General features: G+C 35.8%; 1 protein-coding gene across 1 annotated transcript in view; it reads right to left on the reverse strand.

Moving 5' to 3' along the window:
- The window catches only part of LOC107726269 (metabotropic glutamate receptor 7-like), a gene marked incomplete at its 3' end in the record, with an annotated part of 108,100 nt that overhangs the window by 100,254 nt on the left and 1,766 nt on the right, over positions 1–6,080 (reverse strand). The window lies entirely within an intron of this gene.

Here is a 6,080-nt window from a genome sequence, read left to right on the forward strand (position 1 = left end):
CTTTAGTCCTGATGCCTTTGAGTCTTTTAGTAGACCACAGCTACTGAAAGAGCTTACAAACGGCTGAGAAACGCTATGTCATCCTGTAAACATGCCGATGCTAATCATGACGCGCGGCCGCTAGAGGAGTTTCTCAGCGCAGATTTTCCTCGAGATCCGGGGCGTTTAGACTCCATGTGGGGAAAAATCGATGGTACAGCATTTGGTTTAAGCCTATGCTTATCCATCTCCACCTGTAAGCTCTTTCAGTAGCTGTGGTCATCATAACAGTATTTTATTTTCCGAGTTGTCTATTCCGAGTTGGGTTGTGGTAAAATTAGCAACAGGTAGCGGCAGTAGCTCACCGAGTGCAACCATTTTACGTCATCAGAATAATGGCGCCCCCCATAGTCCAAAATATGTATAAAACGATGTGATTTTTAAAATAACATAAATCTTTAATGGGTCTTCTACTACATATTTCAGGAAGAGACATCATTTACGTTACATTAAGCCATACAAGTCTTAATACCCAGGGATCCCTTTAAGAGGTAGCGCTATGCTTAGCAAACAACCAAACATTTCCGCGCTCACTATCGACAAACCAATCAAATACGTTTAACATATTTTTTTTTTAAATCAGACCAAACACATTTTTATTTTTATTCAGGAGTTATATATATACAAAACGATAACTTTTGATAACAGTAGCCTATTGATAAAAAAATATATATTGTGCAAACAAGCAAGGACTGGTGGTTGGTGGGACGTGGAGCTGGTGAACAGGTGAAGGGAGACAGCAGGCTCGTCCAGGGCGGGCACTAGTGACTCACAGGGCAGGCCAGGCCCCCCAATGCCCGCCCATGGCGCCGGGACTGTGTGTGTGTGTGTGTGTGTGTATATATATATATATATATATATATACACACATAAACATTTTTTTATGTATATTTTTAACACAATATTACTTTTATACTATACACGCTAAATGTATATATTTTGTTGCTATTTTTCATACAATCAAATCCGCTCTGCTTGCGTTTCACAAATGAAGCCCAGTGAAAGTAACAGATAATTTGGAAACACATTTCCAGGTAACACCTCACAACTTCAGCCAATTGTAATATAAACTATCAGTATCATTTATCAAACTCATTATCCTGAATTATTAAATGATCCTTTCGAAGTAAATTCTCCAATAGACCAAATTTAATGTTACATGACAAAGCAGCAGTGAGGGTTTTTGGCAGTCTCAGGCGTACAAACACAGCCAATATTAATAAATAGGCTGGGATTTCTCACGCTCAAATGAAGCCAACCCCAAAGGGAGGAGTAGCCAATCGGAAGCCAAAGGATGGAGACGGCTAATAAAAAGAGGAGAGCGAAGAGGTTATCAGAGCAGAATGACCTCCAGGTGGGCCGAATCTTCCATCAGCGCGTGGAACCCTGCCTCTTCTGGCACTGTTGTCCTAAAAAGATCGGTGGGTGGCCTAAACTCCAAAATACTCTTTTTATAGAACGCTTTGGTATCTGTTGATCATCTAATGCAATAAAAGCTCCTTTTGTGGAAAAATATAGAGCTTTTTGTTACTGTGGAAACACCTTGATGGTATCAAATGGTAATATCATGGTACTATTTGACTACCATATTGATGTATTTACATTGCCACCAAGTTGTTATGGATGGTTGCCAGGTTGTTACCCACCATCAACCACTAATAATTACAGTAACACTAGGAAGAAAGAATGTTCCATTTTAATGTCTGCTTCTCAACGACTGGCTAAAAAAAAAAAAAAAAAAAAATCTGTGTGTTACCCACCGTCAACCACTAATAATAACAGTGATGCTAGGAAGAACATCGGATTTAATGCCTGCTTCTCACCGACTAGATAAAAAAATCTGTGCTGAAGAATTCCTGGGTTTGTAGGTTATGGCTTCTGTGAGAAATGAGTCCCACAGCTCTGATATTTTTAGACTTCTGTAACTGTGGCTGTTGTCATTTTCATGTTGGTGGCCTATGAGTGAGTGATAGCAAACATATACTGTATTTACTAGAGCTCAAGGCAGCAAGCCTTCTGGGCCAGCGACCCAGCGACATGTCAGAGAAATCAATAGTTACTTACAGACTACGGAGAATCATTATGACAAGAAGCATCCTGTTTTAATGGCAAAACACTGATGTTGCTGTATTTAATCGATCAAAATAACACTGCTTCTGGTTTCAAATGCAAACATGTGCCGGCGTTCATCTGTCTGTAATATTCAAGTTAAAATGAAACACATTCGCAACCCATTTCACTTCTGTAATGTGAGGTATTTACATTTTTTTTTCTTTTTTAGCATAATGTGTACATAAATTATGGAAGATGTTACCGCTTAAGAATAAAAAATAAATAATTATGACTTTATATCTTTTTTTTCTTGTAATTGCGACTTTTCAGTTATTTTCAGTTCAAATCTCAAAATGGAGCTTTGCAATTGCAAATTTTTCTTGTAACTGACATTTCTTGCAATTTTTAAACTATTTATCGCAATAGGACTTTAACAATGGGACTCTCTCACAATTGCAGCTTTGTTTCTCGCAATTATCACTTTACATCTTGCAATGGGAGTTTAAATCTCAAATTGCAAATTTGAAAGCTTTACATCTAGCCATTGTGACTTTATTACATTTATTACCTTGCGTTATTGTGACATTACATCTCACAATGTAACTTTTAAATCTCAGTGGAAATGTTTATCTTGTAATTTGAGTACAAGATGTTTTACATTTTGAAGTTTGAAGATGCCATTAAGCAAGTTTAACTATATCACACAATGTGACTTTATACCCAACAGTCTGACTTTATCTCACAATTGCACTTTTAATTTCGTAATTTGATGGAAGATGCTTCCCATTCGATTTTCGAAGATGCCATTATACAATTTTTGACTTTATATATCACAATATGACTTTATCTCGCAATTACAGTTTGCTTCTTGTAAATACAACTTTATCTCACAACTCAACTTTGCATTTCGCAATGAGAGCTTAAATCTCAAAATGGAACTTTTTATCTGATCATTTAATGGAAGATGCTTCACATTTGAAGTTTGAAGATGCCATTACACAATTTTCGACTTCATATCTCAAATTTTGACTTTACATCTCACAATGTGAGTTTAACTCTCAAAGAGAACATTTTTTATCTCACCATTTGATGCAAAGACGCAACGTTCAAATTTCAAAGATGCCATTACACAATTTTTTTACTTTATATCTCACAGTAGCATTTTACACCTAACAATGTGACTTTATCTCACAATTGCAGTTTTGTTTCTTGTAAACATGACTTTATATCTCAATTTAATTTTATATCTTACAATGTAAGTTTAAATCTCTGAGTGGAACTTTTTATTCAAAGTTTGCAGACGTCATTATGCAATTTTATCACAATGTGACTGTTATATTATCTCACAATTTCACTTCTATTTTTTTACTCTGAGATGTACCAGGCTTCCACAAAATAAGACCAGTAATGTTTATTAAGAAAATTAAATAGCATCAATTTTAATTTCATGTTGACTTCAAACCCAAAAGCCTTTGACTTGAGGTACAATTGCAGGCCATGGCCTGATTTGTACTTCCCCTCACTTTCCTGCTAAAAACAAACAGTAAAACACTAAAGTAATGGCATATCATGAGTTCCGCCACAACCAAATGAAATTTGGGGCCTGTAGCATCACAAGCGTTTTGAGTCAAAATGTGTTGCGGTGGAGAATGTAAAACTGCTTGCACGCCTCATGAATTGTGTCAGAGAGCATCACCCTCCTCACATCAAGTCTCATCACTGCAGCTCTCATCGTGTTCAGAAAGAGCTTGTGTCCAACGGGGATGCTTTGTGAAATCCCAGCCCTAGAGTATATCAAAACAGTCAGAGACTCAGAGCAAGTGTGAGGCCATAGGGAAATAAGCAAACAGTTTTCTGAAAGGATGCAGGTGGCTAGCGAGCCACAACATGGGCTTTAAATGTGTTTCTTAATGCTCACGACCGAGGGTCTGTGACACAGGCCGGCTGGTGTTAAGTCCCATGTGTATGGGTGTATTTTCATAAATGCTTTCTAAATAGTCCATGTAGAGCAAAAAGTCAAGCTCTTAGAACAGATCTGTGAGGTCTGCTGAAACCTCTGTAGCCATTAGCTGTGTTGTGGGAGGCTGGAGGAAAGTGACATAAATATTACATTTTCACATGTGAGTGCTTGCAACTCATGTCTGTTACTGTAAAATTATTAATGCAACGACACATGAGCAACTAATTAATCTATGTCAACATATTGTATAGCTTCTGTAGTGCACAGAGCACATTAGTTTTTGATAAAACTGAATATGGTTGTGAATATTTAATGTAAACGCACGATAACAATTCAAAGTGCTTGACAGATGTTTAACATGAATAATGCCACAATTCCCATTTAAATACTGCAAAGATTATGCAGAGGATGTAAACATATTTGCTGGTAAACAGCTTTATGTCAAGACATCTGATGCCATCGTACAATTTGAGCAGAAATTGTTTTGGGAAAATTCTGGCAGAATTTGTGATGCAAATGTTTACTAAAGAAAATAATTAAAGAAAATTAAATAAAAAAAACCCAGTTACAATAACATTTGTTTGCTACAATGTAAGTCAACTGGAAAACGCACTTGTTTGTTGTATTACTGTTACCGTCTTCTACACTGTAAAAATATATTTTGAAGTTGTAAATAAAAGCTTGCAGTACATTTTACAAGAAAATACTATTTCAGTCTTTCCACTTCAAAATATCATGATTAATTCAAAGTTTTACTTGCCATGTCATTGTAATTGATCAAATTTACTAGCAATTTCTGAGTGAAAACTGTTTCTATGCCATTTTTTTTGTTTGTTTTAGTAGTGGAAATACTGTTCTGTATGGTTTAATTTTTTGTTACTTCTTGAATTACATCTGGTTAATTATGTATTAAGCCATTTTCACTGTGAATATTTTGTAAAGTTTATAGGGTTTATTTGTTTTACATATACTGTAGTTATTTGCATAGTCTGTAGTGTTGACCCATTTACTTACATTGTAATTGCTTTACAGTAACCAAGATTATCAAAATTACCTTCTGTGGTAATTGACGACATGCCACAAATAGACCTTGTACAGAACCTGTAATATTCTCTAAGTTTCACCACACAGATCTGAGGTTTAGCTGTCTTAAACTACTTGTTCGCTTTAAGACCAAAAGAGAACCTTGGTAAACAGAGCAAACATTCTGGAGAAGGAGGAGGTTTGAATCATCCTAGTAGACCGGTGGGATATCATTAGCCGTGTTTATCTCTGATGCAGAACATAGATAAGGCTGAATAATCCTCTCACATCATTACAGGCAACTGTATAGAGACTGTTACTATTTTAATTGCTGTATCAGTAATCACACACTTTAGAACCAAGGGGCGAGACACAATTATCTCCTCATATGCCATATTTGGATGCGTTTACGTTTTTGGTTACTGCAACTAGTTAATTTACACCCTACAAGGATTGATTCTGATTAATTATGCTGGGTTTTGTATATATTCTCGTGTGTGGTTTATTGTACATTCCAAATCATTTGTTTTCAGATCTTTTCCACGTTCTCAATGTAGCTCGTGTTGTATCTGCCAAAACACATGCTTTTGAGATGATCTGACTGTAATTTCCTAATGTTGTAGCAACAGAAAGCACAAAGTGAAATATTTATTGTAATGCAGACACGAGCTAGTGGGTAACCCATCACAGAGCCTAGCAGCTTGTATATATGGGATCTAAAGAGTCTATATCTAGAAATCTATATCTAGAAAGCTGGATCTTAATTCAAATATTCATTTGTATGAGCAAACCGATCCACTTCATTGTAATGTTTTAACATCAAGCCGGTTTGGAGCAACAGCAGGAGGGAAGAGCACAGAGAAGTAGAGAGAAAAATTATAATTTTGTATTATTTTCTAATGTTATTTTAGTTTTATTATTATGGCATTTTTTCCCTATCTTTATATTTAAAAAAAAATCAACAAATGTGTAAGATGCCAAAAATTGAAGACAATTATATATATAT

The sequence above is a fragment of the Sinocyclocheilus rhinocerous genome, unplaced genomic scaffold, assembly GCF_001515625.1.
Source record: "Sinocyclocheilus rhinocerous isolate Xijiao unplaced genomic scaffold, SAMN03320098_v1.1 scaffold1267, whole genome shotgun sequence".
Taxonomy (NCBI): domain Eukaryota; kingdom Metazoa; phylum Chordata; class Actinopteri; order Cypriniformes; family Cyprinidae; genus Sinocyclocheilus; species Sinocyclocheilus rhinocerous.